Source organism: Coptis chinensis, chromosome 5 (genome assembly GCF_015680905.1).
Source record: "Coptis chinensis isolate HL-2020 chromosome 5, ASM1568090v1, whole genome shotgun sequence".
Classification (NCBI taxonomy): Eukaryota; Viridiplantae; Streptophyta; class Magnoliopsida; order Ranunculales; family Ranunculaceae; genus Coptis; species Coptis chinensis.
The window spans coordinates 61,922,599-61,946,109 of NC_141460.1; positions in this window are offsets into that span (position 1 = coordinate 61,922,599).

A 23,511-nucleotide genomic window follows, 5' to 3' on the forward strand; every position below is an offset into this window, starting at 1 on the left:
CTAAATTAGGTCTACAAGATCTAGGGAGGCGGCAGGAAAGTAGTGAAGCGACCGGAGGTGGAGGGTACCGCTGTGGAAACAGGAGGAGGGGGAGAAGATACCCTCGCTAAACGGGAAGAAGACGAGTCACCAGATTCGCGGTCCGACATCGGAATGGAGATGACTAGACTCTAGGAATCGAATTATTTCAAAACGAGAAAGGGAAAGATAGTTCAAATAAAAGAGAGAAGGCCAAGAAAATGTACCGATCAATGGTAAAAGGGAGTGGGTGAGGTCGTGAAAGATAGCTAGAGATGAAGGAAGGTACCGGGGAGACCACCACAGGGAAACACACGCGCACCGGTGAAGGTTTGGAGGAAGAGAAAATGGGGAGTTTGAGAAAAGAGAGTGAAGGAGAAGAGACAAGGGAAAAGAAAGTGAGGGAAGAAGATTAAAGAGTGGGGGGTTTAAATAGGTTGGGGGTAAAAAGGTAATTTCGAGTGGCGAGGAAAATGAAGCATCGACTAGGGCTCCAGCCAAAGGACGACACGTGGGAGTACAGGAAACCATGGGCCACCAGAAAAAATGCGCGTGATGAGTGCCTTTCACATCACACGCTTCCCAAAATGGACAGATATTAGCTAAAGAAGAGATAAAACGGTGGAAGTTCTCGACCTCGGACCAATCATATGCCCGCGAAGTCGAGAAGGGGCATTTGTAGTGGCCCATTATATAACGCGGGACTGGGTCAAAGATAAAGGGGGGAGGCAGTGTAACAAGGTAGGCTAGGGAGTATGGGATCATGTCCACAAAACCCTAGAGAGTGGAGGTGGCACGGGTACGGCTGTAAGATGGGCCGAGGGATGGAAGGAAGAGGGACGGTCTGGATGGGGGCGTTTCAATGAAGGAGTGAAGACCAAGTCAGCGGGACAAGGGAGGGAAGCAATTTAATACGCTACCCCAGGGAGCAGGAGAATTATGCCGCGGAACCCTAAGGGCAGACGTAGCCGAGGTACGGCTAAGAGGAGAGCCGTCAGATGAGGGGACAGATGGATGGTCCAGAAAGAGAAGGGAGGGGTATAAAAAGAAGAGAAGGAAGACAGGAAAGGGGGGGCCGGAGAGAGAAAGAAAAAAGGGGAGAGGAAAAAGAAAAAGAGAGAAAAATAAAGAATAGAACAAAGACTTCGTGGTTCTATTTGAGTGTTATCTGTGTTTTACTCCATTGGAGGTTTTTGGTTCTTACATGTTTCTTATTAAATTTTTTATGTGTCTTACTTTTGGCCATGTTTAGTATTGAATGAAGTAATCAACTGCTAAGTAAAACAAAGCTATTAGCCTATTAAGTGTACCAAAATTACATATTATCACATACGTATGGTGAGGAAGAGACAAAATTTTGAATTACACTAATTCAAAATATTTAGGGTTAGTTAGACTTACCCCCCCCCCCCCCATTACTATTTGCAATTAGTGTTACCCCCCCATTTTCAAAAATATTAGTGATACCCCCCCAATTGCAAGATCCAACGGTTACGAGATGATTTTTTTTTTTCATATGAAGAAATCTGACCGTTAGATCACTCAAATGGGGGGGTATCACTAATATTTTTGAAAACAGGGGTAGCACACTAATTGCAACTAGTAATGGGGGGGGTAAGTCTAACTAACCCAAATATTTATAATGTATTATTTTGCTGATGATTATGTGTGAAAGTTAAATATTAGTAACACCATAAACATATTTATATTTACGAATTATTATCGAAGTTTCTGAAATATAATAATACCCATTCTTGGAAAACACCGATATATTACGTTTTTTTTAATAAGGAAAAATCAATTGAAGAAGGGGGAAAAGGGTTGGGCAGAAAAAACAAATGACGCTGTATGATTATATGTTGTTATTGAAGGTTTTTCTGCTGTTGTAGAACATGTTTCTTCCAGATACACTTTACTTTGTGATTGCAGTTATAGGTGTCTAATGCACTTCTTCGTTGCAGATATGGTGTTAGTACATGGTTTTCTTACATTGATATTCTTCCCCAAGGGCAACAAAGATGGTGAAGAGTATGATGGATGGAGAGATTTGGAGGATTTATTGATTTTCATCAATGAAAATAGTGGCACTAGCCGTGATGGGAATGGACAACTTACTTTCAAAGTTAGTAAAATTACTCATTTGAAAATTTTCACTTCTGATTGATAACAAAACACACTGATCAGCATTTGCCACTGATTTTTTCTTTTCTTTTCCTTGATATTGTGGTCGACTTAGGCTGGTATAGTTATAAGTTTGGATGCGTTGGTGAAGGATTTTGTCAGTGCTAGCAATGACGAAAAAAGAAGGCGTCCTTGAGTGTACTACTACACCATTTCAATAAGGATGGTGAGGGATAATGCCTTATGTTGTATACTTGTATCATTTATTTGAAATTATTTGTTTCATAGTCATAATTATAACAAAATTTGCTCAAAATTAGAAAACATCATTGTCAATAAAGTTGTATGAGTTTTAGAATTCTCAACCCTATGCTCCAATATACCAGGCTCAGCCCTGGGAAAAGTTTACATTCATTAGGTTTCTTTGAAACACCATTTTTATTCTTTACTGTCACCTGTGGAACACATGTAGGTTAACAATTCCATCTTTGTAGCGTCTGATGGTGGATGGTGCTGCAATTTTGACTGACTGGAACAAATTTTCCAAAGCACAACACACATTATTACTGCAGAATTTTAACATGGGTGGAAACTCTTATGGGAACAACTAATGGACTTGGTTGCTAGAATCGGAAAACATGTTAAGGTATGGTTAATGTAGTTGGATTATTGGTATTAAAAAGCTTGTCAGAAGATACTTTCAGTTATACATTCTATACATTATGCAACTTTCACTTGTGTTATTATTATTATTTTTACTTTATGTATCTATTTTGTGAATGGTTATTGTTTTTTGGGTCAAATACGGTAGTGAATGTGTTAACATGAAATGTACAAAAATATGCAACAATCATATGAAAAGGGAACATAAGTATGTATGTGGTGTTAGGAATAATAATCCCACGTTGCATGGATACTTGGGCATGAACTGTCATAAATTTATAACATTTTCTAACAAAACCTACCAGAAATCTAACAAAACGTATCTTTGCACTTAAGAGGCAACTCCTCGTCTCTTCTTATATACCCAATCCAAGACTCATGAAGACATAAATAGGTGCAACCATTTTTTTTTTTGTAGATCTCTCTAATAAAACAGGCAGTGAGTTTTCAATAGTCACCTGCCTCATTTCTACTACTTTTGACCATTAAAGGTATTCTACAAACTCATGTAAGTAATATTATTAGAGAATTAACTATTCTTCTTCTTTCTCTTTTGACTGTTTTTGTATCTCTTGAATTCCCGAATTTCTAAAAAATTCTTAACTTCCATATTGTTTACGAGGTTGTTGGAGAATTGATGGGAGCAATGGACGTCATGACAAAGACATCGAACCCGACATTCATCACGGATGATTCAATTTTGTCAAAATCATTCAAGGATGGTTCTATCAAATATATATAAACACCTAACTATATTTATTTTTTTATTGCAGTTTCCTAATTGGATCGGGGGCATCAGCTTTGATGATTGTGTTGACAAGTTATCTTAGCCAATTTAAGAGGTAAAACAAAACTCTGTTTTTTATTATCTTATAATTAGAGTTGATTTTTATTTTATTTTATTCATAACTTATGAAAAGTATGCATGTATTACATTGAATAAAATTGAAGTGAATGTTGTACAATGGCAATTGTACGATCGTGTAAGTGTTGCTTTGATCAATCTATTCTTAAGAGTAGCATTGTTGTGTTAATTCCCTTTAGTGTGCTGAATTTCTTTGATGGTGGATTCTTATATGGCAAATAGTCATACGACTCTTATATTCATATTGAAAATTGTACCTCTTTTTACTTCTAGGGGGGTTATTGTTTTCTTCTTATATAAGGTATGCTGAAATATTTTGAACAATGAAAAATCAAACATGTACTTTCTATTATATTTTTTTTAATTGTAATCAAGGCAATTCAATTGTCTTTAGTATGATCAGGTGGCTATTAGAAAGGTACACTGTAAATTTGTAAGCCTAAAGTTGCTAAGCGGGCTTTATTTCAAATGCTTACTTATTTCAATATGCTCTTTGTATTCGGAAACTAATTCTTCTGTAGTTTTGCCTTTTTAGTCACATCTGGAGGTGATACTTAGTGTAATTAACATAACCAGTGGACTATTATTACCTGTCACTCTTTTTTCTAGGAAATTTTCAGGTCAGATTGTATTCAAATTCTTTAGATTTATCAATTCAAATTTTATTATATGGATAGTATTATTGTATCGTATAACTCAGATAAGCTACTAGGGATTAAATATTATGTTGTAGGTGCTTTATGATGTAGTTATGGGAAAAAATAGGAAAATGCAACTAAAGTTGTGAGATATGGAATGGTAGATGAAACAAAGGGAACTGTCATCACTCCAGACACATAAAGCACGTCATTTTGAATGACAAAAGTGGAGAAGATGAAATGGAACTAATCAAATGTTTGCAGACCATTTTAAACGAATGAACTAGAACACTAGAATCAATGACATTACCAGACCCCTTCTATTTCTCCTCTTCTCAACCATACCTAAAGCCTCATTTTAAGCTAAGTACATATTTGTTGGTATTTAGTTGTTGCCGTTGTTTCATGAACACGTTGTACAGTATAATTATGAAATATTGGACATGCTTCAACGGTTTGATTGGCTCAGTGCAATCAACATAACCACATTTGTAGGTTTGTAGATTCATGTTTTCCTAGATTTTATTGTGATAATGTTTTTTTGTTTGGTCACGTTGCATTTGGAGATTAGGGATCAAAATATTAATCTTCAGCAATGTGCAAGCAGAAGCGTTGTGAGCCTTAGGCATGTACCCCTCCACACAACAATGGATTTGACAAGTAGTACGTGCTTAAAAGAAATCAAATAACGTACCTGAATAGTAGGTATATATTATATTTTCTCTACAATTGACTTTCAATTATGTTATTGAAGTGCTACTTTGATGGGAGAAAGGGCGGGACAACTTCAAACTAGAAAATAACGAAGATAATGTAATCCCTAACGGAGATTGTACAGGTTAGAAAATATATTAGCATATACTCATTTTCTTAATTAGAGTTGCTCAAAGTACAATAGTTAGCCAATAGCATTCTAGATTTGTTTTGTCTAACTTATAATTAGCTTTATTAAGTTAAATTAATCTGGCTAATCACTAATGATACGATGTTCCAAATTCAAAGTGCAAGTCACTTTTGCAAAGAGTGTTCTGAAGGACTGTATGGACGTGGTGGTCAAAGTGCTCACTGGACTTCATATTGTACTTTTGAAAATAACAATTAAAAATCAAAGGGTAAGTATGTGGATTGTGTTTCCAAGTCACTACGTATATTATTTGTCACTGATGCTTACAGTTTGCTCTCGGATTTCTTCTCATGGTTTCATCCTATTTTTTGGATGAAAAGTTTTCATTTATTTCTTCCATTCACTCTTGCAGCGAAGATGGTGTACTAGCTAAGGCCTCTACTCCAGTTTTAGGTAATTTACGGGGATTTTTATGTTGGTGTTAGTGGAATGACTTTGCCCATCTATATTATATTGGGCATCTAGATGTTTGGATTTTAAGCTAACACTTAGATATTAAGACTTAATACTTGCTTGTAGGTGTGATGACAATTGCAGGAGGGAAATCCAATGGGCTATTAACACCGAATCTGCATTGAATTACGACCAAATAATGATGTATATCCTGAGGTATGTACCACTAATCCACTAGAATGAAATTTAAAATTATGAAGATCAAATTAATCCACTAGAATCCATTGCTATGTGTGTTTATATAATTACATAATTTTATTATCATTGCTTGGTGTTTAACTGCCTTTATTGGTTCACCTCTACATTGAAATCTGCAAGGATGAACATATTTATTAGCACGTGATATAGATAAAACTCTTCGATGCTATATATTCAAGTTATAAATAATGAAGTTAATTTATGGAAGATGGAAATGAATGGAGTATGATGTCTTGCTCAGACTATTACAATTTAATTTGGAAGAAAATATGACTTTTTCTAACAACTAATTTTAACAAGTCCAGCCTAATTACACTTTTGGTACTTATAAGTAGCAAAAATATACCAAAAAAAAAGGTCTACCACTTATAAATAACTGAAAAACAAACACCCAAAGAATAAGTAGTAAGCACTTGCAAAAAGCATAAAACAAACACCCCCTTAGTTTGGTTCCATAGTCATTACTATTGTTACGTTTAGAGCACACACAGATTAGGTTTGTATAATCTTGAGCCTAACGATTGATGTAATTTCCTGCAACCTTTTTTGTAGTGAGATATTCCCTTTCTATGTGTATTTCAATGTATTGTGTAATAGCAATGGAATTTGGTTTTCCAGATATAAATGAAGTTCAAAATCTCTACCAAACCCAACATACAAACTCAATCTAAATTTGTTTTGGCTTCAAATGATCTTTAATGATCAATTCTCGGAAGCTATAACTGGTGAGCCTAGCTTCAAAGACTCCTGCAAACCAATCCCAAATTTCCCTGATAGTAGGACAATCTCATAACATGTGTTCCATTGTGTCTTCATTGCTTCTACATAGTTGGCATCTGGATGCTAGTTTGATACTAGCTCTCTTCACTCTATCATCTATAGGAACTGCTTTCTAGATAAGTTTCCAAGCAGTGTCAGCTGCTCTTGGATGAATATGTGTTGCCCAGATCCATTCCACCAGCTCACCTTGTTGCATTTTTTTCAAATCGTTTCATGTGCGGACTTCACAGAGAAGTTGCCATGATCATTAGGCTTCCATATTCTCTGGTCGTATTCTCCAGTAGGTTGTTGAAGTTCTGTGATGTTTATACCTAGTGAAGCAAGCACTGATGTGACCTGAGCCGGTATGTTCCATTTGTTGTCCGTTATTAGGTCCTCCACCCTAGCTTTGAACCCTTTCCATTTAAATTGGGGAAGCTAATCAATTATAGCTTTTCCAGCCCATGAGTCCCTCTACATATCTATGTCCTTTCCTTGGTCCACCACCCATCTAGTGTGTGTATTGAGCTCCGTTAAGGCCCACCTGATGCCAGGCCAGACAATAGATGTTTTATGGTAAGTGAGCCAGTTCCCATTCAATATTTTATACTTCTTGTGCATGAAACAACTCCAGTAAGTATCAAGTGTAAGATCTTGCCACCCCAACTTCATCAGAAGAGACAAGTTTATGTCCCTAAGCTTTCTCAAGCCTAGCCCACCCTCGTCTCTTGGTTTGCACATGTTCTCCCATTGCAAAGTGATCCCCTTCCTCTTTGTAGGGTCCCCAGACCAAATAAAATTCCTAATGGATGCTTCTCCCCCTTTAATGCATCTCGAAGGCCATTTGCATACTGACATATTGTAAACTGGAATACTATTCAAGATGGATTGAGCTAGCACCACTTTGCCCTGGAAAAAAAGCATTCTTCCTACCTAACCCAATGCTCTTAGCTTGATCTTGTCCACAAGTGGTTGAATATGTCTAGAGGTAACCCTTCCCCTAAACAATGGAACCCCCAAGTACTTTTCTGGAAGCTTTCCTTCTTTTATTCCCAAAAGGTCTTCTACCTTGCTTTTCTTTCGATTGTCCATGTCACTTAAGAACAAAGAGCTCTTAGTTACATTAAAGAATTGCCCAGCAGAGACTTGGTAGTCTTGTAGTAATCTCCATAGTTCTCCTAAGACCTTTTATGCCTCCATTTGCAAAGATAAAAATGTCATCCGCAAAGAGCAAATGGGATGGCCCAGAAGAGAAAGCCATATAGTCCACATGCCCAATTGTATACATCCAGTGAAGTGCCCTACTAAGTACATCCTCTGCTAGGTCAAAGAGGATATATAAGTGATAGTGGATCCCCCTGCCTTAATCCCCTCGCAGCTTTAAAAAAACCACACGGCCCACCATTTATCATGACTGAGAGTTTTGTACTACTGAGGATAGATTTTATCCAACTGCACCATTTGCTATTCAATCCCATCTTAGTAAGTACTTCCAAGAGGAAATCTCAACTGAATGTGTCAAAAGCTTGAGTCACACCCAGTTTCAGCCCCACATTGCCTCCTCTTCTTTTGGTATCGAGTTCATTAATCATTTCTGAAGCCAGAGCAACTCTTGTGATACATGTTCTTCCTTTGACAAAGGCTAGCTGCTGCTTACTAATCAGTTTGTCAGTGTACACTTTAAGCCTTAAAGACGAGATTTTAGTAATAATTTTAAAAAGAAATTACTAAGGCAGAGAGGCCTGAACTGGTTAAGGGCTCTGGCATTTTGAGTCTTAGGTATCAGTACCAGAAAACTACCATTCATGGCTTGTGGTAGCTTGTTGTCTCTAAAAAAAGAAATAATAGTACTACTTACATCCTTTCCAACAATGTCCCAGAAACTTTGGTAGAAGCAGCCTTGGAATCCATTTGGCGCAGGGGAGCTATTTGGGTCCATGCAGAAGACAACTTCCTTAACCTCCAATGCATTGGGAATTGCAATCAAGAAGTCATTCATTTCTTTAGTAACCAAGTGTGGAATCAAGTTCATGATGTATGGGTTCACTATGACATGTTGGCACTCGTAGTTCAACTTGTAAGATAAAGCAATAAATTATTTGATGTCCCTCTATTCCCTAATCACTTGACCCTGTGCATCTTCGATTTCTGCTATCTGAGAATTATTCATTCTCAACTTTGCTACGACATGAAAATATGAAGAGTTTCTTTCTCCATCAAAAGCCCGGCTTGTCCTGGTTTTTTGCTTCCAAATACTGAGTTCGGTGCCTTTAAGCTCTTCACGATCGAGCTCTTTGTCATACTCTTGTTGCTGTAAATAGGTGTTTAGTGGGTCGTGTTCCAGCTATTGCTGAATAAGGTCCAGTTCATCATCCATTTTCTTTAGATTCTTCCTTATGCTACCAAAGACTTCCCAGCCCTAGTGTTTCAAAGCTTCTTTCAGCCTCTTCAATTTTTTCATCACCTTTTTAATTGGGACATCATCCAATGTTTGATTCTAGCTGTTAGAAATGATTTGCTTCATACCTTCATGTTGTAGCCAAACTTTCTTAAACCTAAATGGTATATTGTAAGGCTTCGGTATGTTAGCATTCCAACCTATTATGGGGGAGTGATCGGAATACTTCCTCATGGCTATCTTGCACTTCCAATCTGCTGATGCATCTATCCAGTGTTGGTTAACCAAGGCTCGATCTATTTTCTATACCATTCTCTTATGCCCAATTCTTATATTGGACAAAGAGTATTTGTGACCCAGAGTAGTGGAATCCAACAAGCAGTTAGTGTTCATAAAGTCCACAAACTCATTAACCGCCCTTTGACAAGGTAGGCCTCCCTTTCTTTCTGATGCTTGAGTGATGCAATTAAAGTCACCTATTACCATCCAAGCATCCACATTGCTCCCAATCCCCATCAGGTCATGCCAAAGAGCTCTTCTAATAACATAAGAAGTGTTAGCATGAACTATAGAAACTGTAAACTTATCAAACTGAATTGTTTTATGCTGACATGTCAAAGAAACCACAACAGTAACATTTATTTCTTTTTTCCAAAAAACCCAAAGGTTACCCGTCTTTGAAAGAGTATTATTGTGAACGAAGTTCCTGCAATAACCCAGCCTCATAATAAAATTAGGTGTGTGGGTGGGTGGTTTTATCATAGGCTCCACTAGACATATAATGTCTGGCTTATACTCATTTAATAGTTCCACAAGGTAGGATGTAGGACGAGAACGTCTAAACCCCCTTACATTCTAGTAAATGCAATTCATCTATACCTTGCTGGGAGAGTTCTTGTCCTAGTGGGCTCCTTCCTTGTCCTAGACTTGGTACATTTCTTCTTTTGTATCTGCCATTCTCCTTCAGTTTGGTCCGCCCAACTAGGTGATTCCAACAAACTTTGTGCTTCGTGGCTGACCAGATTTCTGTAGATGATTGAGGAGTAACAGGGGAGTCTTCAACCACGTCCCTCTGATATGGGAATCAGATCCGTTACTAGCATCATTCATTGCAATATTTCCAAACAATAGAGTTTGAGGAGCTACTGCATTTTCAGGAGCATTTAAACTCGGAGAAATACTTAACTCACCAGATTCCCTATCATTAGGGGTTGTAGCAAGAGAATTATCTGCCAAAATAGGACTTAAGGGCAATAAGTGCAACTGCATTTAAGTGTTCATCATTAGGTGGCGTCGACTAAACCTCAACTGCTATATTAGCCTCTACAACGTTCTGAGTTTCCTTAACCAGTGTCTCAGCTTCCTGAGAAGCATCAACTATAGTTGCCTCTCCCACCTTGTCACCTTCACCAACAGTTAGTGTCTCAACTATGTTTTCGGTCATGTCTTTGGCTCTGCAAGTACCAGCTTCGCCACCTTTGTTCTTATTTTTCTTGCTCCTCTTTCTTTTCTTTTTAGTCGGTCCTTCTTTATTTGTTGCTACGGTAGTCTCCTCCATTTGTTTCTTCTTAGTTTCCTTATCAATTCTCACCTTCTTGAGGATTCTACAGTCAGCCATGGTATGTCCGACGGTTTTGCAATGTGTGCAGTATTTGGGTATTATGACCACCTTAATCTCTTGAAGAAAAGATTTCATGCCTTCCTCCTCGACCCATATTTGGAAAGGTATCGGTTTTGAGAGGTCAATTTCCACTAACACACTCGCAAAGAAGCCAAAGTCGCGATCCAGCGTGTGCTTATCAACTCCTACTAGAGCCCCAAGAGTCTTCCCCATATATAGCCATGAAGATCTCATAGTCCCAATATTGTTGGCTGAGTTTGGGAAATTTCATCCATACCAGTGCATTAGAAGCACTTTGTGCATCTAGATCAAAGTCAGAATTCCATTTTGTGAGTCAAAGAATTTGTTCCCCAAACTTCCACGGGCCCCCACACCATATTGATCTAAAATCCTCTTCGTAAACCAGTCGTATCATGAAGAATCCTTTTCCAAGTTGTATAAGTTTCTAGTCCCCCTTGGGTTTCCACTTCTCTATGGCCATTCTTCTAACTGCTTCCACTATAAGCCTTTGGAAATCAAGTCTACCCACCAGGCTGAATCTATAGTATTGCATTATTCTTTCGAGTGCTCTGTTGGGTAGTTTGATTGACGACATGTTACCTTTCATCTCAGGTGTAAGGAGATCTGAGAGATCCAGATGACATGGTTGTTCTCCCCTTACCTTGTCTGCAAAAGAGACATTTCTACAGTTTTGATATTAGCCAAAAACTGTAGTTTAAACCCTAGTATTTCTATTTAGCCAATTATGTTATTAATAATATAGGTTTATCACTAATTACATGCTTTTGAGTATTTCAGGCTTCGGAGTTGAATAAATGTCAATTCGTTACTAATTAGGCGCTAAAAGGAGCTAAAGTAATTTCTAGGAAAGTTCCATGAAGAAACCCCAGGTTTCATGGAGAAAAAGCCTTTAAAAAGCCCAAGTCAAAACTGTTAAGTAAAAGTCAAACCGGATTAGAGAGCTTAAGAAAAGTCAACAGAACTTCAAAAGGCCATATCTTTGGACTCATGCCTCGGATTTGGGCCCATTTTATATCAAAATGACTGGCTCAGAAAGCCCTTTCCAATGGTCTAGGCCATGACTTGATAAAAGTAGTATAAATTAGTGAAAATACGTGATACAATAATATGACTTGAATTAGAAGTTTTGGATTCAACCAATTAGGTTATGAACTTGATTTATGGGTTCATAACCTAGTCTAAAAACCCCATGCATGATTTTGTATCAGAATATAAGAGAATAAAAACCCTAAACCCCATATCTGCTCACTCCTCTCTTTAGTTTAGTTATAAATTAGGATTTTCTCTCTCTCTCTCTCCCCCAATTAGTTTAGCATAATTAGGGGTAATATTCTTGCCTCCAACTCCATTACACCATTAGTTTTATTAATATAAGTTTAGTTTAATTTAATTATGTCTTCTTATTATTGTTTATTGTTAATGAACCCAATAAAACTAGGCTAAAACTCCTTTAAAGGAGTTTTATGAAGTCTATGTGAGGGTTATGATTGTTCTTCATTAGTTTTCTTATTATCTTATGTGCTTCAAGTTCAAGTTCTATAGTTGTCTAGATATAGAGATTATAGAAATTGAACTAGAGAAAGGAAACTCCACAAAGAGATTTGTAGAGGAGTATTTCTCTTATGCTAATCATATCTTAGTATAGAGATTGCTAGGATTGGTTAGGGATCAATAAAAATTGTGACTTTTGTTGTTTTACCTTGTGTGGATTAATAAAGGTTAAGATTAAAATATGAGAAACTAGTTAGAATAATCATAGCTTCACATAGATGGATTAATCCTTCCTCTATGTTCTTCCTATTCATTAAATTCATCTTTAATTGCTTAGTTTAAATTAGTTTAATTTATAATTAGTTTATTGCATTGTTAGTTTAATTAATTTATAATTAGTTTTAGTTTAAATAAATCACAACATTACTCTCATTGTTTTCACCGTGATTTCTAGTGGAATTCTAAACGATTAAGAGTTGAACGAATCCTGACTCTCTATATTGCATAATGAATTGAGAGTAGGAATATAATATTGATAAGAAAGTTGATATGATAATTAGTTGTTTGTGTTCTTCTATAGATAATCAAGGATAAATTTTAACCATTATCAAATGGCGCTGCTGCCATCTTAGTTGTTTAGAATTAAATTCCCTTAGTTTTTCACGTCTACCAATATCCCATTTCACCCACTAACCCACCCACCCGATTGTTTGTGTTCTCACTGTGTTTATTTTTTTTTTAGAAAAAAATGGAATTTTTGCTCTTGGAAGTCGACTGATTTTTTTTTCGAAACAGTACTTTGAGCGCGCCCGCCCTTGTTTACTCTTTATTTGAGCACGCCGCCCTCTTGTTACTAGAATTTTTTTTTGAAACAGTACCTTGAGCACGCCCGCGCCCTTATTTACTCTATATTTGAGCGCACCTGCGCCCCTCTGAAGGAAAGCTCGATTTGCACAAGTTAGTCACATGCTCTCTTTTTGTTCAAGTTATTTTTTATTCAGTGTTCCGAACTTCTTCAATACACTAAAACGCTATTCACACGTGTAGCAAGGAGGCATTCAAGTACTCCTTCTTTCACTCCTCGTTTCTTTTGTCAGAAGAGTTTTAATTCTAGTATAATCAAGCTTGTTTATCGTAGATGTAATACCACATCCTATCTAGAATTTCACACACTACACCTGCATCAATGGCTAAAGAACCAGAGACCTCTCTTTGATTTTTATAAAGCACTAAACGATGGCCCTAAGTCGTGCATCGTTCTTGCAGACCTAGTGGAGGATTTTCGAATTCCCCTGAATATATTTAACTTGTTACTGGTTTTCCATGGTTTAGACCACGAGAAGACTTATCAACACATGCGTAGGATAGAACAAGTTCTCACTACATTCCATCATCCTAGCATAAGTCCGGATCAAGTTAAACTTAGGGTGTTTCCATTCACCCTAGCCGACAAGGCGACGTCTTGGTTAACTGTCCAAACACCAAACTCTGTGGACTCATGGGCTAATCTTATTGTTCAATTATTTATGGAACAGTTTTACTTACCACTGAAGACAGATGAAATGCTTCAAAAGATTCATTTCTTCCACTACAATTCTCATGAATCCTTTTCAGAGGCCTAGAATCGTTTCACTGATCTTCTCATTGAATGCCCGCATCATAATCTTGCGAAAGACACGCTTGTTTGTGCCTTCTTCAAGGGGCTTTTACATCATCATAAGGAGGTTCTAGATATCATGACTGGGGGTAGTTTTCTTAGTAAAGGAGCCTTGGAGGTTTATAAATTCTTAGAAGATCAATCTAAAAGGAACAACAATTGGGGAGGTAATGACTCTTCCCGCTCTACTCCTTCTTTTGAGGTTAAACCTGATCCCGAGACTAAAACTCTTATCGATGCCCTCACTAAAAAGGTAGATGTCCTCTCTGTTCAACAATAGCCCACTCCAGTCATGAACATTAACTCTACTCATTATAATGTCTGTTTTAGTCTTAGGCATTCGATCGACTTCTATTGTCCTCTTGTCTATGCACAACCACCACCACAACCATCAAACTTTAACCAGTTAACTCAACCTCAAGGACAAGAAAACTTAGGTGACCAGAATAGAGGTTTAGTGCCCATGACCCAGAATTATCAACATCAAGACATGAACGCTCAACAAGCCTTAATTCTAGTTCAACCATCTACGAACGAAGTAGTAGTGACGTTGTTGGAAAAAAAAATCAAGGGTTAACTAGTATTACCCGCCCACTAGATGAGCCAATTAGGATTTCCCCCCTACTAGATGGGAAATTAGGGTCTCCCCCCTAAATACACACAAAAAAATGGTCAAAGTGGGTTGACCGAAATTTTTTTGTGTGTATTTAGGGGGGAGACCCTAATTTCCCATCTAGTGGGGGGGAAATCCTAATTGGCTCATCTAGTAGGGGGGTAACACTAGTTCACCCACTTTGACCGAAATTATGCAACAAAACTCCAACTTGATGAAAGATTAGCATGATCAAAACTCTAAAATGATACAACAAACGATGCAAATGATACAGTCTTTGTGCCAAAAGGTTATTGACATGTCACCTAACCAAAATAATAACCAAACAGGCGTGTTTCTAGGTCAAGTAGTGCCTAATCCTAAGTCAACAAACACCGCCTTTGATATAAATAGTATTTAGTGTAATGGTAATATAACCCCAGGGGACCTACATGCAGTCACTACCCTTCGTTCAGGGAGAGTAGTTGATAACAAAGTAACTATGCCTGAAGATCGCCCACAAACAAAAGCTGAAAATGAAACCATACCACATGCTGCCATAGGAATTGAAGACCCAACAACTGTAGAAGTTCCAGTCCCACCACAACCAAAAGGGAAACCCTTACAAAACCCCATAATAGAAACTAATGATCTTACACTTGTTGAGGTTCCAACTTGGACACCTAGATGGAAAACGACTAAAGATAAAGCAAAGAATAATAATACTTTTGACCCTTATGCTAAATATAGAGATAAACCACCGTATCCCCAGAGACTAATTGTGTCTAAAAAGGACAAGAATTTTGATGAGATTAGGGAAGTGTTTAAAAATCTGACTATAAACCTACATTTTCTTGATGCTATAAAAAGTCTACCTAGACACGCTAAGTTTCTAAAAGAGTTGTACACCACGAAGAGGAAAACCAACATACCTCAAGAAGCTTTTTTAACTGAACAATATCCCTCTTTATCTGAATATAACGGAATTATTAAGTATAAGGACCCTGGTCGTCCTACTGTACAATGCACCTTGGGAGATTACTTCATAACAACTGCTCTATTAGACCTGGGGGCAAGTGTTAACTTACTCCATTTTTATTTATATAAACAACTAGGTCTAACAAAACTTCAACCAACCAAAATGATTTTGCAGTTAGTCAATCATTTTATTAAGTACCCCAAGGGTGTAGTTGAAAACATTCTCGTTAAAGTTCAAGACTTTTACTATCCAGCTGACTTCGTTATTCTCGACACAGAAGTTGCTCATGATTCCATTCCCATCATCTTAGGGCGTCTTTTCTTGGCAACCGCCAATGCCCAAATCAATTGTCAAGATGGCTCAATGATTCTTTCTTTTGGAAATCTTTCTGTGGAAGTTAACATATTTAGACAAAACTAGGGACAACTAGGTTTGCCTGTAGAAGGAGAAGTGAAGTCCATTTTGAGTTTTGTATCTCACATTAGTGCGGCTGACGCTTTCATCCCCACACTAGTAGATATCCCTCTTACGGAAGAAGACAAAGATCACAATTTCAACTCCCTAGATGTAGATAAAATCAAGGGAGATTTCCTTTAACTCTTTTGTAACCCTTCTTTGTAACCTCACAAATCCCCTCCTATTGATATCCATTCATCCCTTGACGCCATGACGGAAGAAGAATTTTTCAACCTCTATCCCAGTGATTCTTCTGACCCACCTATTGAGGAATGTCTTGCATATCTCAAGGCTTCTGATGATCTAGAATTGAGATATCTAGTTTAGCACCATTCACCCACCTCACATCTTCATGTCACTCATTCACCTTCCATCACCAATATTCCTCACCTTCCACCTTTTCAAAGGAACTTTGAGTTTGTACTAAACCTTCTTGTTTCTCCTATGCTTCATGACTTTCTAAACCTATCTGGTGAAGAAGTAACACCCAAGGACAAGCCACCTGACACTTTTTCATTTTTTCCATTCCTTCCTTCTAAAACTTATCCACATCCCAAGTATTTTCCAAAACCATCCATTTTCTCATGCTCATTAACTTGGCATCTCTTTTGTAGGAGGAAAAAGAAGAAATTGTATGCTCGGTTACATTCTAGGTCTATCAGGTTTCGCTTTCATTTCACTAAGTTGGATCGTAGAAAATCTTGGTGCTTAATTCTGTTTGATGGTGCATTCCGTGCTAACTATTTATGGAAAAATCCATAATTATTTAGGTTGTTAATATATGGTAAACTGCACGTATATATATTTTAGATAAAGTATCGAGTATCTAACTATAAACTAATCATTTTATCCTTTGGTGTACTCCATTCTAATCTTCTGTTATGGGAGTGCACCATTAAGGTAACCAGACCCTCCTTTTGAAGTGAGTGGTTGTAAGTGTCAGATCCTTAGTCCACATTTCATGCGACTCACACATTCATCTCTTGCACTTTTTCTTGTTGTTTGAGTAATGTTTCTCTATGGAGTGAGTTTCATTTTAATTGTCTTATTCGTAATTTTGTTTTTCTAAAACTCAAACATATAAAAACTAAATAAAATAAAAAACATAAACATATATTAGTAAGTTTATGGAATCTGACTTTAAAAGACCCAAGTTTTTGTACAATACCATCTTTCTGGAGTATTGGCCAAACAAAAATTTTCAAACTTAAAAAGAGTTTTCCAATTTTGTTTGGGGGTGGCATATTTTGGTCTTTCATTTCAAAATGTTTTGCCACCCTTTGTCTATCATGTTTACTCTAGTAGAGTTTATGTTAGTTAGTACGTAACAGTTTAATTGTGTTTCATATTATCATATCATCTTTACAATATTTCTGTTACAGGTATTGCCAATTTTTGTCATGTTTCTATGGTAAATTATTTCCTTATCTCTTTACACTTTGAGGATAGAGCGTTCGATTGTTTTAGGGTGGGATAGAAACATTTGCAAAAATTAGGCACTTTTAGGATGTAAATTACACATTTTTTTTTATAAAATATTAAAAATCATAAATATTGTTTATACTAGGCACTTAGTGATAATGGTAATGTTACCTTCTCCATGATGATATTAGTCTAGAAATCTCACGTATTACTTGAATTAGGATTTAATTTTTGAAACTTAGATTAATACGTAGGTAATAGTCATTACATCTTTTCACGAACATTTTGCATGAGCATCTTTGATTGCACTTGGCAGTATTTTTCTAAGACCTAGGTTAGAGTACTTAATACATATCATGTGATCATCTAGCCAAAAAGCCCATATGAATTAATATCTGAGTGATGACACAAGGGAGAAGTAAATTCCGAGTAGAGAAATCACACATCCACTTGCTTGATCACTATATCATATTCTAAGCGAGAATTTAGGCCCTCTTTGGATCGATATAGCTAAAAATTCATACCTATAAGCACTTATCAGCTAGTCTCCCCACTGAGCCTTTCATTAGCCTTTTCACAAACCACAAATCCTTTACCCAATAAAATAAAAAAATTATAATAATAATAATAAAAAAATCAGCCTACCTATCTGGATAAGTCTGAGAAATAAGATGAGTGAATAAAAGAAAAGAGAAAAATCTGTGTAAACAAAAATTAGTTAGTTGCTTCGAAAGAAATAGAAAAAGAAAAGAAAATAAAGTTTCCAAAAGAAAAGAAAAAATAAAAGTTAGAACTCCAAAAATAGAATCAAAATGAGTCAAAAGCCAAAATAAGGGCTAAGTATGGAGCAAAAAGTGTAAAAGCAAAAGAACAAAGTTTTCTCTAGTTACATAATATGAATGCCCTATTTTCTCCTATTTGTCTTTTTGAATATCCATTTCCTTCATTCTTTAACCAATACCTATGCCCCGTATCACCTAATAAAGACATTTAGCTCAATTAGGAATAGGTTGGTGTGATAGTAAGTGGTAGATGTGTTTGATCGACCTCGGCTTCCTTAGATTGTCATTGATATTGTGAGGAAACGTGTGCCCACTACACACTAGAGTTAGCAAACTTGAGTAGAAAAATTAGAGTGTTATATGTCTTTACACATTCCATGTGAGAACCTACTTAGGCACGCTACCCAAAAGTTTCAAAAAAATACCTGCCACTGCATTTCATATCATAGTTCATTGTATAGTTGTTTATCTTAAGATGATTTGATTATTATGAATGTATTAGTTTAAGTTTTAGAATGATCATCCTTGTTTAAATAGTAGTGAGATGTATAGATTCTGAGATAAAATTAGGGAACAATTACTTTTATTTCTTAGTCGTTGTAGTATAAATGAAGTTTGTGAGTACCTTCTCTAGAAAACTCTCATGAAGCTATAACTCATCCACTAGGGAATTCGTAGTGGTTTAAGGCCTTATTGCATACGGTCAATAATGCAGTCGCACTTAGCGAAACGAGACTAGTTAAAAATACATTTTTGGTCACTTATTTTAATTTCACATATTTGCTTAAGGACAAGCAAAATGCTGTTTGGGGGTGGTTTGATAAGAGCTCAAAACTGTAGTTTAAACTCTTTAATAGTATTTCTATTTAGCCAATTATGTTATTAATAATATAGGTTTATCAATAATTTCGTGCTTTTGAGTATTTCAAGCTTCGGAGTTGAATAAATGTCAATTCGTTACTAATTAGGCGCTAAAAGGAGCTAAAGTGATTGCTAGGGAAATTCCATGAAAAAAAAACCCAAGTTTTATGGAGAAAAAGCCCTTAAAAAGCCCAAGTCAAAACTGGTAAGTGAAAGTCAAACCGATTAGAGAGCTGAAGAAAAGTCAATAGAACTTCAAAATTAAAGGTCATATCTTTGAACTTATGCCTCGGATTTGGGCCCATTTTATATCAAAATGACTGGCTCAGAAAGCCCTTTCCAATGTTCTAGGCCTTGACTTGATCAGAGCAATGTAAATTATGAAAACATGTGCTATAGTAACACGATCAGAATTGAAAGTCTTGGATTTAACCAATTGGGTTATGGACTTCATTTATGGGTCCATAACCTAGCCTTAAAAACCCATGCACGATTTTGTATCCAGATATACCCCATATCTGCTCACTCCCCTATTTAGTTTAGTTGTAAAAAAAAAAAAAAAAAAATTCTCTCTCTCCCCCAATTAGTTTAGAGTAATTAGGGTTTAATGTTCTTGCCTCCAACTCTATTATACCATTAGTTTTATTAATATAAGTTTAATTTAATTTAATTATGTCTTCTTATTATTGTTTATTGTTAATGAACCCAATAAAACTAGGCTAAAACTCCATTAGAGGAATTTTATGAAGTCTATGTGAGGGTTATGATTGTTCTTCATTAGTTTTCTTATTGTCTTACGTGCTTCAAGTTCAAGTTCTATAGTTGTCTAGAGATAGAGATTATAGAAGTTAAACTAGAGAAAGGAAACTTCACAGAGATTTGTGGATGATAAGCACCCAAAACTGTAATATTAAACCACAAGAGACATATCATTTTGGTCAATTATGTTATTAATAATCATGTAATAATTATATTTTCGTACTTTTGCAGGTTTCCGCAGTTAACATGAATATAATGATAAAACATGCATCGAAGTACGAGAATACTAGAATATTTGAAGTCTTCCCACTCAGCCCCAGTGAAGCCCAACAAAGCCTAACTAGAGCCAAAGTTTCCAAAGGAACAAAACCAGTGTAGACGGGTCTACATGTAAAGAAGCAGCAAACTTTCGAAGCTCACATCTTTCAAACCTGGACGCTGACTTCGGCTAGTGAACTGCCAGAGCAACCAGGGCGACGAACTCTACGCAAAGACAAAAAGTTGTAAAAACGCCAAAATCGGTGCCACCATTGGACACACTAAGTGGACCCATTCTGCGGGCCCAAAAGGCATGACGAGTCAGCATAGGCAGGTGGCAAGTGATGGTCACAATTTTGTGCCACCTTGCAATAGGAAAAGACATGTATAAATATCAATTCAATGTTTGAATTGAATTGAAGGAAAGGACAAAACATTAATTGAAAGTTTTGTTCCATGAACATGAACAAAACTTTCGACCAAATACATATGAGAAAAAGACAAAAAGCAAAGTAAATAAGATGAAGCCAAAACTTTTTATTTCAAAGTTTTGAAGGATTCAAATTGACAAAAGGACGAAACCAAATTAAAGGCTTCAAGAGATACCAACCTATATATATGTAAGGGGGATCTTCAATATTTCCCCTTCAGCATTTTATGCTTTAGCCTTGCTCATTAGATAGTTAGCTTTAGTTTATCGTCTGTTGCTTCATTCCAGTAGGTACTTTATATTCTGTCATTTTCTTTTCCAGCAGCTTCAATACTTTAAGTTATTTCTTCTTAATAAAAGTAATTTCTTTTCAAGTTTAATTCCTATCCTGCATTTACTTATTTATTGTATACAGCAAGTTTATTTATTCATCATATGACCATGAGCTAATCCCCCCCCTCAGGGGGAGGGTTATGCTACTCGTGTGAGAATCCGGATTGACACTTTAATGTTATAGAATCACTGCTTAGGAATTAGGTGTAGATTATACATCCGGTCCCAAATTGTAATATTCCTTTTCTAGATGCGCTTAAGCATTTGCCCAAGCATGCCAAGTTTTTGAAAGACATGTGCACCACCAAATGTCGTACGAATGTTCCTCAATAAGCGTTCCTCACTGAGCAGTTTCCCTCGATTACTACTACCAATGGTGTGGTTAAATACAAATACCCAGGCCGACTAACTGTACCATGCACGTTGGGCGACAAGTATACCGCTACCGTACTTTTAGACCTAGGCGCCAGTGTTAACCTACTTCCCTACTATTTAAGCAGTTAGGTCTTCATGAATTAAAACCTACCAATATGACTCTGCAACTCACGGATCGCTCCATCAAGTACCCAAAGGGCATAGTAGAAAACGTCATAGTTAAGGTCCAAGATTTTTACTACCCAGTTGATTTTGTCATTCTAGACACCGAAGTAGCTTGTGACTCCATTCCTATCATTTTGGGACGTTCATTTCTTGCAACTGCTAACGCTCTCATAAATTGTTGGGACGGTTTAATGACATTGTCTTTCGGGAACCTTTCTGTCGAAGTCAACGTGTTCAAATTAATGAAACAATTTCCCGATCCTATAATGGAGGGTGAGATTAGCTTGGTTGATAGTCTGGCTCAGGATTATTTCACAAACTTTTTTCCCGAAAGCAAGGTACACCAATTTCTTTCTTTTGATAATCCTGAGTTTGACGATGACTCGTACATTAAGGATGTCTATGCATTATTAAAGTCCGTACCACTATTTTACCCTACTACTGCATTGCCATCTGATTCAAAAGAACCAGACTCGCTCTTTTCCATTGAAGAGATAGCCCCTCACGAATCCTTGATCCCCACTCCTCCAACTTCAGATTTAAAACCTCTACCCTATGATTTGAAGTACGTGCATCTCGATCCCGATGGTAGTCACCCTATAATAATTTCTTCTCACTTAACTACCGACGAAGAAGCACGTTTGATTCATGTCATTCGTGAACACCGCTCTGCTATCGGATGGTCCTTAGATGATATCAAAGGAATAGACCCTAGTGTATGCACACATCGTATACATCTGGATAACGACACAAAGACATCGCGAGAACCGCAACATCGCCTTAACCACGCCATGAAAGAGGTGGTGAGGGAGGAAGTTTAACATTTACTTGATGCGGGCATCATATACCCTATCTCTGATAGTGACTGGGTTAGTCCTGTCCACGTTGTTCCCAAAAAGTTTAGCATTCAAGTTGTACAAAATAAAAATGGTGAATGCATCTCCACTCGCATTCCATTAAAATGGAGAATTTGCATTGACTATCGCAAACTTAATGCCAATACACGTAAATATCACTTCCCTCTCCCATTCATTACCCAAATGCTAGAACTTTTAGTCGGTCATGCTTACTACTGTTTTCTTGATGGCTATTCCCGCTACTTCCAAATTGTCATCGATCCCGCCGATCAAGAAAAGACAACTTTCACATGTCCCTTTGGAAACTTTGCATACAGACGAATGCCTTTTGGTATTTGCAATTTCCCAAGCACTTTCCAATGCTGCATGCTTTTCATTTTCAGTGATATGGTGGAACGTTATATAGAAGTCTTCATGGATGACTTTTCCATTTATGGAAATTCCTTTGACGACTGGCTATCCAACCTTTCTAAAGTGTTAACGTATTGTGAAGAGAAAATCTGGTACTTAATTGGGAGAAGTGTCATTTCATGGTGACCAAAGGAATTGTTCTAGGTCATATTGTTTCGAAAGACGGGATAGATGTTGATAAAGCTAAAATTGTTAAAATTGCTTTGCTACCTTTCTCACGAATAGTTCGTGATATCCGTGCCTTTTTAGGCTACGCTGGGTTTTACAGGCGATTCATTCAGGATTTTTCTAAAGTTGCTCGACCCTTAACCAATCTCCTGCTCAAGGATGCGGTATTCGACTTCAATTTCGATTGCAAACAAGCTTTTGATACGCTAAAAACCGCTCTGACTACCGCTCCTATCATTCAACCCCCTGATTGGTCTCAACCATTCGAACTAATGTGTGATGCTAGCGACTTTGCTATTGGTGTTGTACTAGGCCAATGACGTGATGACAAACCTATTGTCATTTACTACGCTAGTAAAACTCTTAATGACGCTCAATATAATTATACAACCACTGAGAAAGAGTTCCCAGCTGTTGTCTATACTTTGGATAAGTTTCGCCCTTATCTAGTTGGATCATCCACCATCGTATATACTGACCATGCCGCACTTCGGTACCTACTCGCGAAAAAGGACGCGAAACAGCAATTGTTCCGTTGGATCCTTCTCTTGTAAGAATTCACCTTGGAAATCAAAGACAAGAAATGAACTGAAAATGTCGTGGTCGACCATTTATCAAGGCTGGTTGGTGACATTGATAGTGATTCTGAAGCCATCTATGATTCCTTCCCTGATGAATATTTGTACTCCATTTTCTCCTCTCCATGGTACGCGGATATCGTTAATTACCTAGTTACTGAGAAAGTTCTTTCCTCTTGATCACGTCCTGATCGTAAAAAGTTCGTATCCACTATAAAATATTATTTCTGGGATGACCCCTACCTCTTTAAGTATTGTTCTGACCAACTCATTCATCG